This window comes from Budorcas taxicolor, chromosome 23 (assembly GCF_023091745.1).
Source record: "Budorcas taxicolor isolate Tak-1 chromosome 23, Takin1.1, whole genome shotgun sequence".
Lineage (NCBI taxonomy): Eukaryota > Metazoa > Chordata > Mammalia > Artiodactyla > Bovidae > Budorcas > Budorcas taxicolor.
Genome location: NC_068932.1, coordinates 47,582,674 through 47,604,021, shown reverse-complemented (window position 1 = coordinate 47,604,021; position 21,348 = coordinate 47,582,674).

Genomic DNA, 21,348 nt, shown 5'->3' with positions numbered 1-21,348 from the left:
GAGTTAAATAGGAAGAAACCTGTCCTTATAAAACTCCTCTTGATCTAAATAAGCTCCTGTTTGTGAAGCCGCTGCCGCTCACATGCTGTTTAGTAATTGTATACTCCCTCCCTGCAGCTCAGATGCTCAGGGCTCAGCGGGTCCTGTGGAAGGAGGCACGCTCTCGGTGTCATCATGGGCACTGCAGCTCTAAGGGGCAGGGTGGCACCACTGGCCAAGGTCTCCAGCCTCACCGGAGGGCCCTTGCTTTGGAGATGGAGATGCCAGCCAGTCTTCCCCAGCTCCTCACGAATTGCCCCAAGCGCGGGTGACTCTGAGAAGCCACTGGGTCACATGGGCTGAGCATGTCTCCACTTCTTCCCTGTAGAGGGGATGCTTCAATGTTGGCATCCTTGGTCTGAGGACCCTTCTCGTCAATGGAAGAGGGTATAAGGAAGCCCCCTGATTGAGAAGAATCAGACTCTCCCCTCCACTTCTCAACTGGACAGGGGAGAGGAATATAGCCCAGGGCCCCTGGGGGGGCGGGTATCCTTGGGGGCACCTGTGGATGGAGACACTGAGGACAGACCAGGTGGAACCAGACTGAGTCGGGCAGGATGCCAGGAGAATCTAACTGGGCTGGGTGGCTTTTCAGAGCTTGCTTCCAGGGCCCCCTCCAGAAAGGATTTCAATTCAAATTTCCTGCCAGGTTCCGAAGCATCAGTTCATTTCCTTCCCTTTCTATTCGGCTCGAAGTTCCGAGTCTTTGCTAGCCTTCACGGCATCTGTGGATACGCTGAAGACTCAGCCTCGTGGAGGCAATCGATAGTCTAATAGGGACTTCACAGCACAGCTCTGATGAAGCAAAACCCATTTCTGTCCAAGCCAGCTGGGGACGGAGGGAGGAAGCCTACGGAATAAATACTGGAGAGCAGCTCTAGTGGATTCGCTTTCTGCCTCTAACTGATCTTCCGCTTTCTCAAGGAAAAGGAAATTAACAACCAGTATGTGGTTTTCCTAAGAAAACCTGTGCTTCCCCAAGCAGAAGCCACAAGCCTGCCGGGCCGGCCTGCGGCTCCTGCTCAGCCAGGGACATACTGTTGGCATTTACTAGAAACTAGCTTCCAGCTGAACACCTGGGTACCCGCAGGGCACACCCCCTAAGCCCGCTGCCCTCCTCTGAGAGGCCGAGCAGATCTGGAGCAGGGTTCCACCTATTCCAGCACAGGGGTCCCCAATAGGGTGCACCCCGGGGGCAATCTTGCCGGTAGAGAGACCAGAGCCGCGGCCTCCATTCAGAACCTCGGAATCTTCTGCCTGGACCAAACCCTGCCTGCACTCCACCACAGGCAAACATGAAATAAACTGTTTTAAAGAAAGCAAACTCACTAAGATGTATATGTTAAGTGTGAGAAATTCTGTGTATCAGCTGTATCTAAATAATATCCCTGGTGGCTCAGAAGGTAAAGAATCCGCCTGCAATATGGGAGAGCTGGGTTCAATCCCTGGGTTAGGAAGATCCCCTGGAGAAGGGAACGGCTACCCACTCCAGTATTCTTGCCTGGAGAATTCTATGGACAGAGGAGCCTAATGGGCTATGGTCTATGGGGTCACAAAGAGTGGGACGCAACTGAGCGACTTTCACGTTTCATATCTGAATAAAGCTTAAAAAAATCTGTATTGCTTTCATTTAAAAAATACATATAGTGGGCTTCCCAGGTGGGTCAGTGGGTAAAGAATGCACCTGAACTGCAGGAGAGGCAGGACATGTGTGTTCAGTCCCCGAGGCAGGAAGATCCCCTGGAGGAGGACACGGCAACCCTCTCCAGTGTTCTTGCCTAGAGAATCCTATGGACAGAGGAGCCTGGTGGGCTCCAGTCCTTGGCGTTGCAAAGAGCTGGACACGACTGAAGGGACTGAGCATGCGTGCAAGAGCTGTATAGCACAGGGAACTCTGTTCCCGTTTGGGAGCAGCCCAAACGGGAACAGAATCTGAAAAGGAATTGGCACACGTTTGTGGATAACTGAATCACTTTGCTGTATTCCTGAAAGTAGCATGACCTTGTTCAGCAACTACTCTCCAATATAAAATAAAAAGCAAAACCCCCCACAAAACTGTTATATATATATATATACACATGCTGAAATTAAGCTTTGGACTTTTCTGATAAAACTTCTGCACCAGCCATCCCAGGGTGAGTGTGTGTGTGTGTGTGTGTTTGTGACACGTGCATTGTGTAGAGTGTGTGCGTGTGTGTGGTGTGTATAGCGGGTGAGTGTGTGAACGTATATGTGTGTTTGTGACTTGTGTGTTGTGTAGAGTGTGTCTGATGTGTGTAGAGTGTGTGTGATGTGTGTATTATGTAGAATGTGTGTGGTGTGTATAGTAGGTGAGTGTGTGAGTGTATATGTGCATTTGTGACCTGTGTATTGCGTAGAGTGTGAGTATATGTGTGTGTGAGTGTATGAGTATAGTTGGTGAGTGTGTGAGTATATGTGTGTGTGTGTGAGATGTGTGTTGTGTAGAATGTGTGTGGTGTGTGTGGTGGGTGTGTATGTGTGGGGGGGGTGGCTAGGTGTGTGTTCCCTACAGTTTCTCTGACGTCCAGAGCTCCACACCCTAGCGGGCGCCCCATCTGTAAAGGTGGAATGCTGGGGGGACTCACGGAAGGGGCGCTGAGACGGAAGTGGCCGTGACTCGGCAAAGAGACAGCAGTGCTGGTCTGTGCGGGCAGGGGTGCCACGGCGGCTCCGACGGCGGGGCTGCAGCCCACGGGTAATCACACGGGGCTGTCCCCTCGCCTCCCCCGTGGTGACGGCTCTCGGTGACACGGCCAGGCCTGCTGCCGGAGGAGTGGCTGCTGAGCCCCTGACTCACTGCTCTCGCGGGGGGCTCAGCTCAGAGCCCAGCTCGTACACGTGCCCCTCTGCTCCTGGAGGGGCCCTGAGCGGCTTGTCATTAGCCTGACTTCCCGCAGGAGGTGGTGGGCCTGGCGTCGGACAGCCCAGCCCTGGACCCCTCCAGGCCCGCCCCCTGCCCCGTCTGTGAGACGCGGTAACAGCTTTGCCTAGGGAAGGGTGCTCAGGATGAAACAGGCCTGCAGCAGTGTGAGCAGGAAGGCGTGGGAGCTGTGGGTGCTTTTGACTTTGTGATGACCTTTAGGTGACTTGTGCTTCCCTGGTGGCTCAGATGGTAAAGCGTTTGCCTGCAATGCAGGAGAACTGGGTTCGATCTCTGGGCTGGGAAGATTCCCTGGAGAAGGAAATGGCCACACACTGTAGTACTCTTGCCTGGAAAATTCCACGGACAGAGGAGCCTGGTAGGCTACAGTCCAAGGGGTTGTGAAGAGTCGGGCACGACTGAGCAACTTCATTCACTCACTCACTCAGGTGACTCGACAGAAGAGTTTTGTGTGAAGTCACGGGACCCGACTCAGGATGCTTACCTTCTGACATGGCTGCACGTACGCAGCGCGGGTGACCAGGCGGAAGGCTGCCCCGAAGAAGCCAACTGGTAGGTGAAGTGTTTCCTACCAGTGTGAAGCTGGGTGCCTGAGCCTGATGAGCCCCAGAGCCCGGGTGCCATGGTCATGCCCGCAGCCTCCGTGGCGATGTCGGGTCTGAACGACGTGACGGAGGCAGAGGCTGTGGCTCTCAGGTGTGACGACCCCAGCCTTTCGCTTGGCTGGGAAGCGGCCCTTTTACTGACTCTTCTGTGCAAAGTTCAATCAAGGGCACGTTTCTCTTATCAGTCAGATGAGAGGCTACGGTTATTGCAGGAGAGCGCGGCCCGGCAGGGTGGGACCTGCCCGGCTGCCTCTGGAAGGCTGGAAGTTCAGACACGGACGGATGCTGAGCTGGGTCCCCAGGAGGCCAGCGGAGCAGTGTGGGGTGACCGCTCTGACACTCAGCCTGCCCCCGAGGAGATGTCTGTCTGTCTGTCTCCTGCGGGACTCAGACTGCGTTTGAAATCAGATCAACAACAGCTTTGGGTTTCAGTTTCCTGCTGATAGACAGAAAAATGAGACCTCAAAAAAAAAAAAAACCAAAAAACCCTTTGGTCTACAGGAAGAATCCGGGGGAAATAAAAAGGCTTGGGGGGAAGATAGATAGGCCCCTGCGAGTGCTACACTAACGGTCATGAAAAGGCTTGGAAACTGCAGCAAGGAATTTTGGAGAGCTGCGTGGAGGAAAAGTGTGCGTTCAGCAGAACCCAGCACTGCGGCTGCCACGGAATAGTTTTAAATGCCTTTTCCCTCATAACGAGATTATTCAGTACAATGTCATTGCCGCCACTGACATTTTCTTTAAAGTCATAAAGGCCTACCTAGTAATAAAAGGGCTCGGAATAAAATTAGGAATACCGTGTATAAATTATCTTTAACCTTAGCTTCGTTTGGATGGTGACTTTTTAGACCTGATCAATTTTCATGAAACTATCCACATAAAACTGTGAAAAAATATTTGATCCCCGGCTCTCGTGAAGGCAGCGGTAACACGGCGGCAGCTTTGCCTCCACTTAACGGGGCTGTTGGTGCCAGTCTCTGTGGGCGACGTGGGGAGGCAGGGGATAATTCTGAAATTTAATGTGATTTCTCAGAACGTTGTCAGGGAAAACATCTCCGCTGATATGCATATTTTATGTAAGCACTGCATAGTCAAGGACATTCAGCAACTTAACACATTTTCTGCTTAGTTGGAAAAGCATTCACTCACACAGCTCGGACTTTGCCTGGCCTTGCAAGCGTAAATTGCTTGGGTGAAGTTATCACGCTTTCCCTCCACCGATTACCTGCTTCATGGGCTCCCCTGCAAAACCCTCTCAGTGTGGACTGGGGAAGGAGGTGGGAGGCATGACCAGGAGACCCTATGTCCCGAAACATCCCGTCCCGGGCTGGCCCGTCTAGACCCGTGGAGAATCTGATGACTCACAGGAAGTCTGGCAGCTCCAGCAAAGGCTCTCTAAGAGGTGTTTGTTCCTGCAGCTGAGTGCATGGCACTGCTTCCTCGACTTTGGAGGGGAGTGCCAGCTTAGAAAGCCTCACGGTGCGAAGGGAGGGCTTCTGCGTGTGTGTAGGGAACGGCAAACCACTTCAGTATTCCTGCCTTGAGAAGCCCAGGAGCAGTCTGAAAAGGCAAAAAGATAGGACACTGAAAGATGAACTCCTCAGGTCTGTAGGTGCCCAATATGCTACTGGAGGTCAGTGGAGAAATAACTCCAGAAAGAATGAAGAGACGGAGCCAAAGCAAAAACAACATCCAGTTGCGGATGTGACTGGTGATGGAAGCAAGGTCCAGTGCTGGAAAGAGCAATATTGCATAGGAACCTGGAATATTAGGTCCATGAATCAAGGCAAATTGGAAGTGATCAAAACAGGAAAGAAGCTTACTGACGATTAGTTCCTGAATTTGTGGACAATATGAGTGCCCGGCTAGAACCCTTTCTTGGCGATCCAGAATTTCTGGAGAGCCTTGTTCAGCTCTCCTGACTCAGTCCTTTCTCTCCATCAGTGGGTCCCCTCTGCAAGTGGTGATGGGGGACCCCGGTGGGAGTCGAGTCCCTGCAGACCCCGCCTGGGTCCCTGCCTCAGGGGTGAAGGCTGTGCCTGCCCAGCAGACCACCCTCCCCCTCCCCAAAAGCCCCCTGTGGAGGCTGAGGTCAGCAGGTGCAAGGCGAATGGAATATCAGCCATTACTCTCCTCGTAATCTGGACATTACGTTTATAGACCTTTCGTCTCGACGGTTCCCAGAGGACGTTTGCAAATTTAACAAACTGTGCCCGAGAAGTCCGGCGACCTCTCAGGCAAGCGATGGGAATCATTGCAGCAGTCCACCTCCCAGGCCCTGCCTGGGATGCTGGAACCCAAGTCCAAAGCAGGGTCTTCTGTGAGCCCGTGGAGTCCAGCTCATGCCCAAGTTCCTTCCAAAGGCCCCGGCCTGGGCAGAGCAGCTGTGACCCGTCAACCCCTCAGCTGTTTGAAGCCACCACCCTGATTCCCGTCCCAAGACAGCAGGAAGACGTCCCTCCCCAAGAGGGCTGTGTGCCCACCTTCCCGGGCAGAGAATTTCCTCCCTGCACTCAGCTCTCTGGGGTGTGCCTTCCAACCCGACCTGGGGGTGCCGCCCCCAGCAGAACACAGTGCGGTGCAGAGTCCCCTGCGGCTCCGGGGACCCCACCCAGCGACGGCACTGGCCAGGAGGTGAGATCCGTTTGCTGTCCCTGAGAGACACAGCCCTTTGAAAGAAGGCTCCATGCTGTGAGCACCCTGGAAGCTGCACTCAGAATGTGGGAGGGGCTTGGGGGGCTGCTGAGCACGCGGGCCGAGGGCCACCCTCAGCCCCGACCTCCCACTTCCCACGCTCAATGGTTCGTGGTTCCCTGCTTCCCCCAGGATGTCTGCCAAAGTGACACCATTCCAGCTAGACCTCCTCATGGGGATCCTTCTCAGAAGAGACCCCGGGGCAGAAACCAGTGCTGGGAAAGGCCTCTCGCACCCTGCCCTTAGGTGTGACAGGACCGCCCGGGGGCGGGGGTCTCACTCACTCTGGTCTTCTGGGAGGGGTGGGTCCCAGGCGTCCCCTTGCTACTTGCTTGTTTCTTCCGAAGGGAAAGCCTGGCTGTGCCCTGGGGCCTGTGAGGTGGTCTCACACACACACGCACACACACATGCACACACACACATGCACACCCACATGCATGTGCACACACACGCGTGCACGCACACACAGAAACACATGCACACGCGCACACATGCATGCACACGTACACACACGTGCACATGCACATACGTGCACACACATACACAAACTCACACACACATAAGCATGCACACACATGCACGCACACACACACACACACATATGCATGCACACCAGTCTCCACCTGAGCCTGAGTGCAGGGGCCAATGTCTGGCTCCAGACTCTGCCAGAAGGTGAGAAGCCCCTTCCAGGCACAGGCAACCCCAGACCCATGGGCCTTCCCTTGAGACGAGCGCAGCCTGAAAGGCCTGTCCACGCAGAAGCCTGGGCTCTGGAGATGCAGAGGAGCCAGGGGAGGCTGCAGGTTCATGGTCATGGTTGGGTCGCCTCTGGCTCAGACCTGACAGCCTGATGGAAGGTGGGCGGCAGCTGGGAGTCCGCGGGGCCTCAGCCCATCTGAGTGTCTTATCCACGTAGCACGGGAAATCCAGGCTCAAGGAGAGATAGTTCCCAGTGATGGGGGCAGCCCGAAGTGGCCGGTAGGGCCTCGGGACTGAGTGGGGCCCTGTGGGGCCTGTTGGGGGGCACCCTGGAGCCAGACCCAGCCACGGCTCCTCCGTCCTTCCAACCTTCCCACGGAGTCTGGCCAGGTCCTTCAGGAAAGGCTGAGCGCTCCCTGAGACCACTGTCCTCGCCCCCCACCCTGACTGCACAGTAACGAGATGCAGGGGCCCTGGTTGCAGCTCCTGCCACCAGACAGGCCCCCAGGCCGCCACGCTGCGCCTCTGGTCACACAGCCCAGACCCAAGCCCTCTGTTTTCTGACCCACAAAATGGGAATATGGTTTTTCCTGGCACCGCGTGTGAGTGAGAGCCGCGCTAGCCACATGGGGGTCATCACAGCGCCCACTTCCAAGTCCTGGTCATCTGTCACCTGCAAAAGTATGCTGCCTTAGTCATAGAAAGAAAGGGGGCTTCCCTTGTGGCTCAGCTGGTAAAGAAAGAAAAAGTGAAGTTGCTCAGTCGTGTCTGACTCTTTGCGACCCCCATGGACTAAAGCCTTCCAGGTTCCTCGGTTCATGGAAATTTTCCAGTCAAGAATACTGGAGTGGGTTTTCCTGACCCAGGGATCGAACCCAGATTTCCCGACTTGCAGCTGTAGTCATAGGACTCTCCGAAGAAAGCTGACTTTGCTGCCCTGTCCTGGTGAGATGGGTGATTTGGTGGAAGGGTGGGCCGCTGCTGGTGTCTGGGGGACAGACACCACCCTTCTGGGTGGGTGGGGCCGTGTGCTGGCAGAACCCTGTAGCAGAAGCCCACAGCACCCTGCTCGAGGATTCTGGCTCCTCCCCACACGATGCAAGGGGGGTGGAAGCAACCTGGGTGGTGGCTTACATTCTGGATTTAATCTTCCTTAAAATTGTTCCATTCTGGGGCGGTATTTCTCCAGATTCGGGCTGTCCTTGAAGAGGGGACCCCACAACCTCACATCTGCTTGATGCATAAAAGCTGCCAGCCCCTCCCAAACCCCCCCACCCCTGTGCTGCAGACCCGCCCAGCCTGTCTGAGGAACCAGATGACGCGGTCTAGACAGGCCTCCTCCCTGGCTCCAAGTTCCTCTTCCTCTTCCTGCCCTACCGTCAGCCCCACCAACCTTCAGAGGAGTTTCTCTAGGAGAGGAGCTGGTCGGCGCTAACTGTGCCGTCCACGGCAGCCCGCCTCTCGTGCTCAGGGGCACCCTGATCCTCACCCGCCCAGCCCGGGCAGCCTGCCTGACTCAACCTGATCCCTCATTCCTTCTGGGTGGGTCTCAGCCTCTGAGGCCCAGCACTGGGGGCGGGGCGTCAATCCTGCAGGACTGGCCTGAGCTCCATGCAGGCTCTTGTGAAACCAAGTCTGTGGATGTGGGAATGTCCGCCACTGTGAGATCCTTGTGATGTAACTGCTTCTGCTACTCACAGATGTGTGGCCTCAGTCTCCCCTCTGCCATCTCTCTGGCCCTGCCTTCTTCTGGAAACGTCTGCTCTCTGGCCATTCAGGCACATATGTCTGGGGGTGCTGGGCTGGACCCAGGACCCCAGCTCCGTGTGTCTGAGATCCAGGTGCCTGGGCTCAGGAAAGGGTTTCCCAGGAAGTTGGCTTTGAAACTGGAACCTGGAGCTGGACAATGTGAGCCTGGAGATTGGAGCGTCTGGAGGATGTGCGGGGTGGGGCAGGGTCCTGGAGGAAGGGCAATCGGGCAGCACCTCCGGATGGCTGAAGGTGAGAAGATACAGCCAGCGCGTCTGAGGAGCCACAGAGGTCAGCAGATCAGGGGTGGGGTAGGGGCCTGACCCAGGAAGGCGGGGTGGGCTTCCAGGCATGGTGGAGAGGTTGGATGTGTTCTGGGAGCAGGGGCGCATCTCCAGAGCATCTTCCCAAACACCCTCCCTTCCCTTGGTGGTCCAGCAGCTGCAGAAGCCCCCGTCTTCTTTTCAAGGGTCCACTGCCTGCAGAAGCAAGGTGAGCACAGAGCCCCGTGTTCTCTGTTCTATCCTCCGGCCCCGGGGAGGGAGCTGGCAGGCTAGTCTAGCATGATGCCCAGGGAAGTGGGGCCACTTTCCCTCCAGGGAGTTGGGACTTCACTCAGCCGCAGAGCCCAGCTCTTGCCTCTCCCAGCCAAGACCCCTGCAACTCGGAGATAGCAGTGGTCACTCTGTTTCCTCCTACAGCTCAGGACCCACCTGGATTTTATTTACTTCTCTTCCTGTCTGCCCTGGACTTAGCTCCACTTACTCCTCATCTCCCAAAGAGGGTCACCCATTGGGCGTCCAATGCATCCTTGAGAAGGTTGCAATTTGTAGAAAGTGCTGTAACGTTGCTCTGTGGACCGTGGTGAGAAGCTCTGGCTGCACATCAGAGATACCTGTGACCCTTCTGATAAGTGCAGATTTCCTGGCCACACCCTCAGTGTCCAGCTGCAGCCTCGTGCTGTCTTTTGAGAAAGTCATGCCAACTTGATGTGGGAAAACTTCTTGTGGTCTGAAGCCAACTGCTTCTCTGAAATAGGATCATTTCTTTCAGGTAAGAAGGACCATTGAATGAGCAAATAGGATGCCGTTGATTTCTCCCTGGTGTCCCAAAGCTAAACACTAGTCATTGGCCAATGATTTTTCTGGGAGACACAGTGACATCATCAATGATGTTGGGGTCAGAGCAGAGAAATAAAAGCCATGTTAATTTCAAGCTCCATTAAAACTCTAGTTTTAAAAAAATCAATATTTTCTGAACATAAATGAGAAAAAAATTGGTAGGACACGGAATTCCATTTCAAGCTTTTAAGTCTATGACCAGCAAGGGATAAAAATATCGGCAAAAAAAAAAAGTTCGAGTATTTGATAATCTCCATCGGAAATGCTAGGTACAAGCATAGATTATTTTAGATAATTGTTTATTGAAGCAAATTGATGTTGCAGGCATTGGATTTTGACAGAAAGTCAACTTTGCCAATGGAAACATCTAATACCCTAGAACCTGTGAGCAAATCAGGGGATGTTCTCTCGAAGAGGGCTCTGCTCTTCAGAGAGGATGAAATGGACTTCTGTCCAACCCTCTCATTCTTCCCACAGCGATCAAATAACACCTTCTTGAAGGGACAGGAAAATCAATGATGGACCAGAAGCAAACGTCCTGGAGGATTTCCATCTGTTTGGAAGAAAACTGCCGTGAAGCTCCCCTGCAGGGTTTGATAAGTCCTTTATTGCATCCCTCTGGTTGTTTTCCTTGTGTGATGAGAACACACAGCCCTGTGGAAGGGCTGGGGGGCTCTAAACCCTGCCCTTGGGCAGCCTAGGCTAACCCCTTCCCCAGGACCAGGCAAGGACGCAGTCAGGACTCAGTGATGTGTGGGATCAGCCAACAGAGGAAATGTTCATTTCTGTGCACAGCTCATAACCCTAAGAGTTATGAATTTCAACTCCAAATGCCTGCTTAAGAAAAAGCTAAAACTATCTCTCATCATTCAGTTTTCCTTTTTCTATTTTCTGAAATGGAAGCAAGGTATGTTTACTTCAACAAGTCTACAAAGCAAGTTAATGCTTTAAATAGTTGATGCCTATTCTTAAAATAATTTATTAGGTGTGTTCCATCTGTGGTTACATTGTGTCACTGGAAAGAAAAAATTACCACGCCAACCACAGCCGACTTCAGTCTTGTTGGATCATGCATGGTGTCTGGCATGGGTTTTCCATTCTCTAATGGTGTTAGGAACCTAAAGCCAAAATTTCCTGATGCCTGGGTTTGCAGGGGACTTCCAGGAGCCTCTTTTCTCCTCTGATAGGTGATCTCTAGTCAAAAACATATCTGTTTCAATCAGTCCGTCCTACCATTTAGGGAACTAGATGGCAGCTTTGCCCAAAGAGATTAGATCCACAGTTTACACTCAGAAGAATGAGCCAAGTTCAGTATCATAACAGCCACGCCGTTCGGGCACATTCTCCTGCCTTTGTTTTGGCAAGTATTTCCCATCGCCGTGTGTGGCGGTCAGCCCTTGTGTGATCTACTTGATTCAGGCTGAGTTGGCCGGTTTATTGGAGCGGCAAGAGGCCTCTTTGCTGGCAGCTTTGGACTTTTTTTAGAAAGAGCCCCCAGCCAACATGGGTGGAGCAGTTTCTTGGTGGAGCCCCGGCTTCATTTTCTCTTTAAGGGTTGCTGGTTCCAGACCAACAATCATTGCTTGTCCAGGTGGACTTGGATCCCCCTGAGTTTTCCACCTGCATCAGTTTTATTTCCCTCTTTGAGCCACCCACCTCCAAATCCCCGTTGCTGTTCTTCAGTCTCTCAGCTGTGTCTGACTCTTTTCGACCCATGGATTGCAGCTTGCCGGGCTTCCCTGTCCTTCATCAGCTCCCAGAATTTGCTCAGACTCGTGTCAGTTGAGTTGATGATGCCGTCCACCGTCTCACCCTCGGTCAATCATCTTCTCAATCTGCCTTCAGTGTTTCCCAGCATCAGCTCTTTTCCAAATCCCCGTGGGTTTGTCCAGATCCCTTTGCCTCCCCTGGGTTGGCAGGGCCTCTCCGCCCAGTATTTGCATCAGTCAGAACATGAGAGCTCTAGCGAGTTGCCCACACATCTTTCCAATCAGAAGAATTTGGTTTGGTTTTCTTCGGAATGTTGTGTTTGTCACCACGAGTTTCAGCAGCTGAACATCCAGGGCGAGGCTGGGCTCCATCGGCCCTGACGCCAGGAGGAGTCGGAGAGGACGCGCCAGAGGCAGCGAGCGCTAATTGCTCCAACCCTCCGCCTTCCCTGGGAGGGAGAAGCCCCCTGCTCTCTTGGGTTTCCTTTAAGGCTCGCCTTAGACGTTCTAGAGGACGGACATTCTAGCGATGCTTAGGTTTTGAGGAGCAGATGTTTTTGAACAATTCTCTCCAAATGGTAATCCTGGACTTTGATAATTACGTGCAGATGATAAACTTTCACATAAGAAGCCGTGTCTTTTACTATCCTTGAATTTTAGTCTGTGGAGTCTGTGCATTTCTCTGCACCCAGATTGCTTGAGAAGTGAGGGGCTCACCCCCTGACAAAGGGGAGGGACAAAAAGATGAAAAGAAAAGACTGATTTTTCAAAGCCAATTACATCCCTGTCTCTGAGATGCAAACCAAAGTTTGGAGAGAAAAGAAGTGGTGTGTGTGGGTGTGGATGGGATTTTCTTAATCTGGGAAGCTGGTTCGGCCCATGAAACATTTCATCAAAAGCTAATGTGAAACTGATGTGCTCATCAATATTTATGTCCTCCCGGCTGGCTGTGGGGCCCTCAGCCCCCTCCCTTCCCTTGCCAGGCCATTCAAATACTTCGACAAAGGAAAACAGTGGAGCCAAATAGTACAGTTCGGCTCAGAAGTGTTTCCTTCCTGTAAACATGCTGTCTCCCTTCCTTTTAGCTATTTATTTTTCACTTGAAAGCTCTGGCTCCCTCCTCAAACCTGGAAACACTTACTGAGTATCTGCAGTGCAGGCTGCATTTGGTCCAGGCCCTCCAACCCCTACATGGCTGAAGTTCACAAGAAGGAAAGTAGGAGGAAGAGGCGACCTTTGGAGTCCATGGACCTTCTCTTGTCTAATGTTGCAGTAGCTCTGAGAAGCAGGGGCGAGGATGGTCACCATCTACAGGCAAGGAAATGGAGGTTCTGAAAGCATCAGTAACTGTCGTACCAACTGGGAGCAGGTCTGGACTTTTTGGAAGAAGTCAGAGCCATCCCCTTGTCCCCAGGCTTCCTGGTGGTTCACGACTGGCCTGTGGTGGCCTTGGGTAGCTCAGCCTGCCTTCAGAGCTTGGGGTACACTTCCTCAGCAAAGAGGGCTCAGAACCTCCCTGAGACCAGCAGGAACTTCTCCCATTGCCCCAGAAGTGAAACAGCTACTTGGACATCTTCCTTGGTAGACCATGTGTCCTAGAGAGCAGGGCAAGGCTGAGTCTAAGCGATGTCTATGGCTGAGTATCCCTCCTGCACCCAAGCACCAAGGAGCCCCTGGGAGAATGTTAGCTATGCAAGGAAGGTGAAGGGATGGGGAAGACGTGGCAGGAGGCAGCCACTCTCCTCCACAGGCCCGGGTCATCTGGGATTTCACCATAAAAATTAGTTACATCCAGAGCCAGAGTCATATGAATGTGTGTCGTTCTGAGCTTGTCCCCAGGAAGGAATTGCTTCCTTTAGAAGTCACCGCTTTTGCCTTGTTTTACACCATCTCCATGATCCCAGAACTTCTGAGCTTGATTTTATAAACCTAGGAGGGGAAAAGGCCCAGCCAAACCTGAGGCTCATTACTCATAGAAGCTAATGTTTAAATACACAACCCTAGCATAAATTTACATATAAAGAAGGATGTTGGTTGGAAAAAAAAATCTGTTATCATAACATTGTGGTTGGCATACAAAACCGCAGGAGGCACATATGCAGAAGTTATGGTTGCTCGGCAACCGTAATTGCCCAGTTTAATGCCTAAGCAGATAGACTGATGGTTGAAATGCAGTGTGGGGAAGACCCCACATCTTCCACCACCCACTGGGGTGGTAGGTGAGGGTGCAGGGAGGGTAGCTCTTAGATGAAGACCTGTCCAGAGGTCTACTCTGCACCTGAGACAATGGCCGTGCCCACCGTCAGAACCTTTCCATCCGGCCTACCCTTGTCGTGATCCATTTCTCAGCTCTGCAGAATTAACGGCACACAGGCTTGCTCTGCACTCTGGGGTGGCAAGACTGGGGGCTGGAACTTGCTGGCAACCACCATCTTGTGTATGGTGGAAGACCCTGGAAGGTCTTGGAGACAATGTGACTGGGATGAGCTGGGACAATGGTTTACATTCTCAGTTGGGAACAAGCTCAGGGAAGAAGGGACAGCAGAGTGAGCCACCGATGCCAGGATCAGCCCCCACTCCCCTGCCAAATCCCCTTTCAGTCCGAGATCGTCAATGGCACGTTATGGTCTTAGAGACAAACTCTGAACATCGGTCAGTGTGCTGACCATATAGTCCTGCAACGAGGCTCCACATGGCAGACTGTTCCTTCTCGTCCACACTGTAAACGCACCCCGCTCTCTTGTGGGAGAGATATAATCTAACAGGGAAGATGCCCAAATATTGGCTTGATTGCTCGGCAGTGTGAGCAGCCCCCTCTGTCTGTGGGGACTGGGTTTCTGGGAACCCACAAGCTGACGGGATTAAAAGCGCACTCCCATGCCCTCCACTCAAGACCACTGCCACTCTGCAGGGACCAGCAGGAGGCCTGGGGTCCATGGCAGAGCCCCGAGAGCTTTCCAGAACCTCCAGATCTGCTCTGCCATTTAGCACAGGGGTCACTGACCTGCTCGGAACCTCAGTTTCCTCATCTGTTTTGTGAATTTTCTCACTATAAATCAAGCACGGTGTACAAAAAAAAATGAGGCAAAGAGAGAAATTTAAAGAAAAACCATCACCTCAGTATGCTTACCTATTAACCACTGCTCATCCCAAGCCTGGAGGAGGGCATGGCAACCCACTCCAGTATTCTTGCCTGGAGAATCCCATGGACAGAGGAGCCTGGTGGGCTACAGTCCATGGGTCACAGAGTCGGACATGACTAAACACATCCCAAGCCTGGATCTTATTAGTGAAGAGTGTTATGGGCGCTGTGCCTAGTGGTGTGGGCTGCTTGCTATAGCATTGACCCTGATCCACCTGCTTTTTCAGAGCATCATCTCCAGTGGGGGCAGGGTGGGGGATGGCCACTGAGGGCTTTGTCTTATCCTTGTCAGTGTGTTGGGATTAGAAGAAGCAGTGAACTGTATGCCTCCTTGGTCCTAAGTAGCAGCACTGACTTGCCAATGGGTCAGGGTGACTGTAGGGGCCATGTAGGGAGCCGGCACTGTTCCTGATGCCCTTAAGATAGCGTCATTTTGGGGAGTGGGTGGGGAGCTCTGTATCAGGTACCACTCAGGAAGGAAGGAGTGGAGCATCACTGAAGAATGGTTTCAGTGCTCAAGTATTTATTCATGATGGACAGGTGTATTCTAAAGTTAATCCCCATCTCTGGCTGGGCTCCCCATTAATAATGAAAAAGGAAAAAGCTAAAAGCATAGAACCACCTGGAAGAGATTTGAATATTCTCAGGCTGAAAGACCTGCCCTAGTCTTGGTTTTGCTAAAATAGCTTGTTCATGAGTCTATATGAACTCATGAACTCAAGTCTATAGGCTTCTTATGTGGAGCCTATCACACTGAACCAGTAGTTTTCTCCAATAGAACAATGTAAAGGTTTAGAAAATCTACTAAAAAGGAATAAATTCAATTCATCTGCTGTTCTACTTCAATTATTTGGGAATAATCACCATAAATACTCTGCACTTGCCCCTGCATCTTCTTATAGCTAGAATTTAAAATTCTGTTTTTCTTCTCCATGTTCTTTTTAATTTTATCATGAAATCGTATTTCTTTATTTGAAATTTGTTAATATTATTTTTAATTTTTAAAGTTGATTGGTCTTCCCTGGTGGCTCAGATGGTACAGAATCTGCCTGCAGTGCAGGAGACCCGGGTTCAATCCCTGGGTCGGGAAGATCCCCTGGAGAAGGGAATGGCTACCCTCTTCGGTATTCTTGACTAAGTAGGTTACCATCACAGCTATTCAAAGAGGATTCTAGGGGAGTCTTTTCAAGTGACCTTCCTGTTTTAATTTTATTAATATCCTTATTAATTTTTAAATAATTTATTTGGCTGCACCGGGTCTTGTTAAGGCACGCAGGATCTTTAGTTGCAGCATGCGAACTCAGCTGCAGCATGTGGGGTCTAGTTTCCTGGTCAGGGATCAAACCTGGGGCCCCCGCATTGGGGGCATGCAGTCTTAGCCACTGGAGCACCAGGGAAGTGCCGGTTTTATTTTCAACTTTATTAAAAGTTGGTTTACAATGCAGAGTTGATTTAAAATGTTGTGTTAGTTTCGAGCGACTGAGTTGTACATATGCACATACAAATACTCGTCTCTTTCACGTTCTGTTCTCATACAGGTTATCACAGAATGTCAAGTAGAGTTCCCTGCGCTACACAGTAGGTCCCTGTGGCTTATCTGCCTTCTGTATAGTAGCATGTGTATGTGAATCCCAAGCTCCTGCTTTATCCCTCTCCCTTTCTTTTCCATTTTACAGTGAACTTTCCAATGGCACAGACCCTCTCTATGTGCAGGGGTCCATAAATCTCCTGTTAGAGGCCTAAGTGCAGGTGCCCGTTAGTTTTTATCAGAGTTCCCCTCCACTGTGCCAGCTGAGGTTTCCAGGGTTCCAGCGTGGAAAAAGGCGCATGGTTACGGCGTCCATCAGGGATGGCACGAGGAAAGGCTTCTCACAACCAGGGCGATAAGTATTATCTAAACAGTGTGCACTTAGCTCACTGGCCACAGCACTTGGCTTCTTTTATGGCAGAGAGACTTAGTATGCAGTCCGAGCTGAAGGCCGCTTATCAGCACCGCTGCTCCGTCACCCACCGGAGTGGTTACATTTATTACGAAAACATTGTTCAACTTTATCACAAGTTAAAATGCGTGTACATTCTGCCCAGAGGGTGCAGGCAGAAAAGCCTGCAATTTCTCCTATCTGGATGCTGTCTCTAAGTGGGATCTTATTTTGATAACTGAGCATTTTGAGCTCCATCCCTGGCCCTGTGAGTTAGATTCTTCTCAAATTCCTTCTTGGCATGAGGTGGAATACAAATAAACAGACCCATAAACAGCCTTGCAAACATCTGAGCTCCAGTTCCATGATGGATGCCACAGAAACCGCTGATCTAAAATCTTGCTATTTACATGCAGATATATATGTGTAATTTGCGGGGGAGGGGTGAGACAAATGAAAGTGTAGCCCATGGGACTGAACTGATCGTACAGTGGTTGACTTCAGTCTTCAGATCTCGAGTCTCCCTTTGAAATCTTCACTCCTGGAGCTTGATATGATCCCGAATGCCATACTGCTCCCCGCTTCACTCGAGAAACGTTCCCAGCATGAGGCACGCTGACTTCCTGGAATTCTCTGGGGTCCTGGACTCAGGACTTGCCCGTGACCTGCTTCGCCTTCCCAGGTGCTCTTGGATTTAGCGGCGCTTTCTCCCGGTCTTGCCAGCCTCCTTCTGACCTTCTGCCTCTTCTGGCCGGTTTCTGAGGCTCGCCAGCTGTGTTCCCCATGCTCTTCAGCACCCCGCCCCGGGCTGCAGAAACCGGGGGAGCAGGCCGCTAACTGGGGAGCAGGGCAGCCCCATTTCTCTTTGGCTAAGGCTGGCTGGGGAGGCTCTCAGACCCTGCCCTGCCTCTTTGGTGTAGATTAGAATTCCAACCTGCAGTGTCCTTAGAGACCTGTCGGAACTTCTGCATTTTTCAGAAGAGAAAACTGTCAGCCCATTGACTCATTCATAAACATTTACCAAGTGCAACCCACGTTCTCAGACTAACTCCAAAATCCACCTAGATGAAGTAAATAACACAATTCCTGGTGGGGAGCTGGAGGGTTCTATCTATTCGCTGAGGTCTGTTTGGGAGCCTGTTCACAAATATCTACTTTTGCATCCGTGAGTTTCCTTTCCTTTATTTTCAGACAGTATCTGCGTCCATAAAGTTCCATCCAGGACTGTCTGTCCCCTAAAACGACACCTTCTCTTGTTGTTTGCAGGTCTGCGCGCAGCTGCCTTCATCTCCAAGGCCAGCTGCCTCAAGAAATAACGTCACATTTCCCTGTGGACCTCACTTCTCCTGCATATGAGTCACACCAGGAGAAGAGGTGAGTCATTTAAGTACTTTTTCTTCTTCCTGGGTTTTAAGTTTTTATGTTGCTTTTGCAAAATGCAATGAGGGCTGGGAGTTAGATGTAAAGGGTGCAGATGCGTCCAGAAGCTATGGTTCAGAGTAGAGACTCTCTGGGCTGGGAGAGAAAATAAAGGGAAACTCAGGAGATAATGCCGGAGACAGATCGTCAATAGCATGTGGAAAGGCCACTTCACTTGATCAGCAGGGCTGTTTGGAGCAGAATTTTGATTAAAGAAGACATCCCGGGCAGAGCTGGTGTGGACAGGCCGTCTGAACTACAACTGCTCAAAATGAATAAATGTGAACCTCAGTGCGTGAGACCACAGCGAAGTGCATCTGTGGGGGGAGGGGGTCCCCACACTTCCTACAGTTACCAGCTCAAGGTTTGCCTGGACCAGCACCCCCGTGGAAGTTATCCAAGGAGCCCATGAATCCGAGAACAAAAGGCAGAAAGCTTTTGACCAGTTTCATGACACTGGCAGGTCTGGGGACTAGGAACCGGGTGGTCTTCCCCCCACAGTCTTGGGCTGGTGGCCAAAGCCTTCACTATGCCAGCTCTGTACTAGCTCCTACTGGCGCTTCTCAGACCCCTCCCCCTGCCCGTCCACCCCCAAACACGGGCAACTAAAGCATCTCAGTGGAAGAAATACTTGGAAATGTTTAAGTTACCGTCACATGGAAACTTCCAGAAAAAAAATTTTTTTTTGCAGTCTGTAGTCCCGATGTAAATTTCCTCTCCCTTTGGCCCACTGGACCCTGGAAAGTGGAAGTTGCGTCCATATAGGATCGGACAGGTGCTCGCTGAGGAAGGGTACCCGAGAGCTGAGCTGTGCATCCCTGCCTCCCAGCCCTCAGGTGACCCTCTTGGCCCCTCTGGCTATCCCCACCCCAGGTGCTTCCGTTGCTCCTTGTCATCTTACCTAATGTTAGCCGCTAGGTCTTGCCCGACTCTTTGTAGCCCCCCAGGCTCCTCTGACCATGTGATTCTCCAGGCAAGAATACTAGAGTGGATCACCATTTCCAATTCCAGGGTATCTTCCCGACCCAGGGATTGAGCCCGGGTCTCCTGAATTGGCAGGTGGATTTTTTGCTGTCTAAGCCTGCAGGGAAGCCCCATCTCACCCAGGAAGGTGACCCTTTCCAGGATCGTGTGGAGAGACGCACTGAGAAGTCTCCAGATTCTGCCTGGCCAGCCTGCTGTAGCCACGTATGGATCTGGGGCTGGGTTTGTGGCTTCCTGGTGCGAAGAGCGTGTATATCACTAACAAACACCACGGTTTCTCAGGGAGGGGTTTGGGGGCTTCCATCCCTGTAACAGGGTCTACCCATAGTGATCTCCAGCCGCCTGCCCAGTCCATAGCCCATTCCCATGTTCTGCTCGGCAGTTTGGCTGAAGAGCTAGGTCATGGCCATGGGAAGGCTTGTGGCTGAGGGCCTGTGTGTGGCTGTGGGGAGAAGAGTGGGGAGCTGGGCCCTTTCCTGGCCCCTGACTCCTGCTATGTCCTGCCCATCCCAGGCCGGGCCCCGCCCTTTTCTCTCCACGATTCCCGACAGCCTGGCCTCTCTGCACTCCGCTCCTTCTGGGCTTGGGTGACAGGTAGAGAATGTGTGGCTGATTTACCCTCCACAGGCCCCAGATGTCACTGTGCTGACCCCTCCAAGGAGCACTTCGCCTTTTGCCCAGAACCTCAGGGAGAATTGCTCGAGGGGGACAGGGACTGTGGGATGAGCCTGCAGGTGGCTCTGAGCACTTTCAAAATGGCACTGCCAAGCTTGGCCAAGGCTCTGAAAACATTCAACTTAAAGCTGGAAAGGCAGGCTGTGCTCATTTCTGTGCACAGCCCTCTGGGTTTGTGGTCTAATGAGTCTTGGACTGCACACCCTAGAACCCAGGCCCACGTTTTGGAGCAGGCATGAAATTTGCTGAAATAAGATTTTTTGGGAATGACCTTCCTGAGTCTTATGCATTGTGGCTAACATGAGTTCTAGAGCTGCGGGGGAGATTCTGGCGTGCCCCAGGGTGTAGGATGCATGCGTGAGCCCCCTTCCCTGCAAGGGTCTCCCAGGTCCCTTTCACCAGCTTCTCCCACCCACCACAGGAGCAGCAGCATCTTGGGACCACCTTCCACTGATGAACTCCTACATAGGCTACCCAGAACCCACAGGGCACCTTGGAGATGTTCCTCCCAAAGCGTGATCCGGGCTCCTCCCTAACCTGTTGTCCCAACAACAGACTGACCCCAAAGGGGTTGCAGAGAAGGAAGGCATGAGGCAGCCACTTCTGGGCCGGGGAGAGAAATTAGGACAATTTATTATTTCCCTGTTGCATGGAGTAAATAGACTTCAAGATAAATTATTGGTGCCCACAGCCTGCTTGATGCAAAACCCTTAAGTGAGAGCAGACTCTAATGAACATATGCTGGCCCGCCCTCCCCTTCTCACTTCAAGTCCGCTATTAACTTTCTATGCACTCGGGACCTTTGGCTCACGGCCTAAATAATAGAAGAATAATTAGAATAATTACTAGCGAAGGCCAGGTCAAATATCTAAGGATCCTCTTTTAACTATTTGGTTATCTTTATTAAAAAAATGTTTTATATTAACCAAACACTGTTGCTCTGCACCTAGAATATTTATTTTCTATGAAAGAAAATCATTGCTCTGCATCAGGGGCAGCTCACAAAATGATAACCGCCGTAGTTAACGATCTTGGGGTCCAGGCAAATGTGGATGAACCTTTCACGCCAGTTCTGGGTCCTTTTTTCCAAGTCAGGATCCACTCCACGGTAACTGGGAAGGTAGAATGCAAATGAATCCAGCTCACCTGAGGAGCTCACGAGGGCACAGGGACTTGGGTCAATTTTTTTGTCCTTCACGTAGTTGTTCTCACCCAAGGAGGCAAGGAGAGCTCAAGTCCAGGAGGAGGAGCCCTGCCGAGCGGCTTCTCTGTGGCCGGAGGGCAGCAGGAAGCGGGACCCTCGCGAGAGAGTGACAGGGCACCTGGGCCCGGCTCAGGGCCAGTCCTCACTGAGTGGGGGATCTGGGATGCTACCCCCACCTGCACTCATGACTCCAGCGTAGTGTCCATTCTCCCCTGATCTCTGCGCAGACAGAGCCAGGCAGTGGCGGGGCTCAGGGCTCCGGTCCCCACCTGGGACCTGTTAGGCCCGATGCCCAGGGCACAGACACCCTTGAGCGCTGGCCACTCTGTTTCCTCGTGGGTCAAGTTGGAGATGGTAATACTACCCCCTCCGTGCTAGGTTGCGCAGTTGCTGTTGATGTTTTTACTGAAATGCCCCAAATAAAGGGCAGATTCATGACATCCCGTTGTTTTGATTCCATCTCTGCATAACTACTAAATAAAGCGAA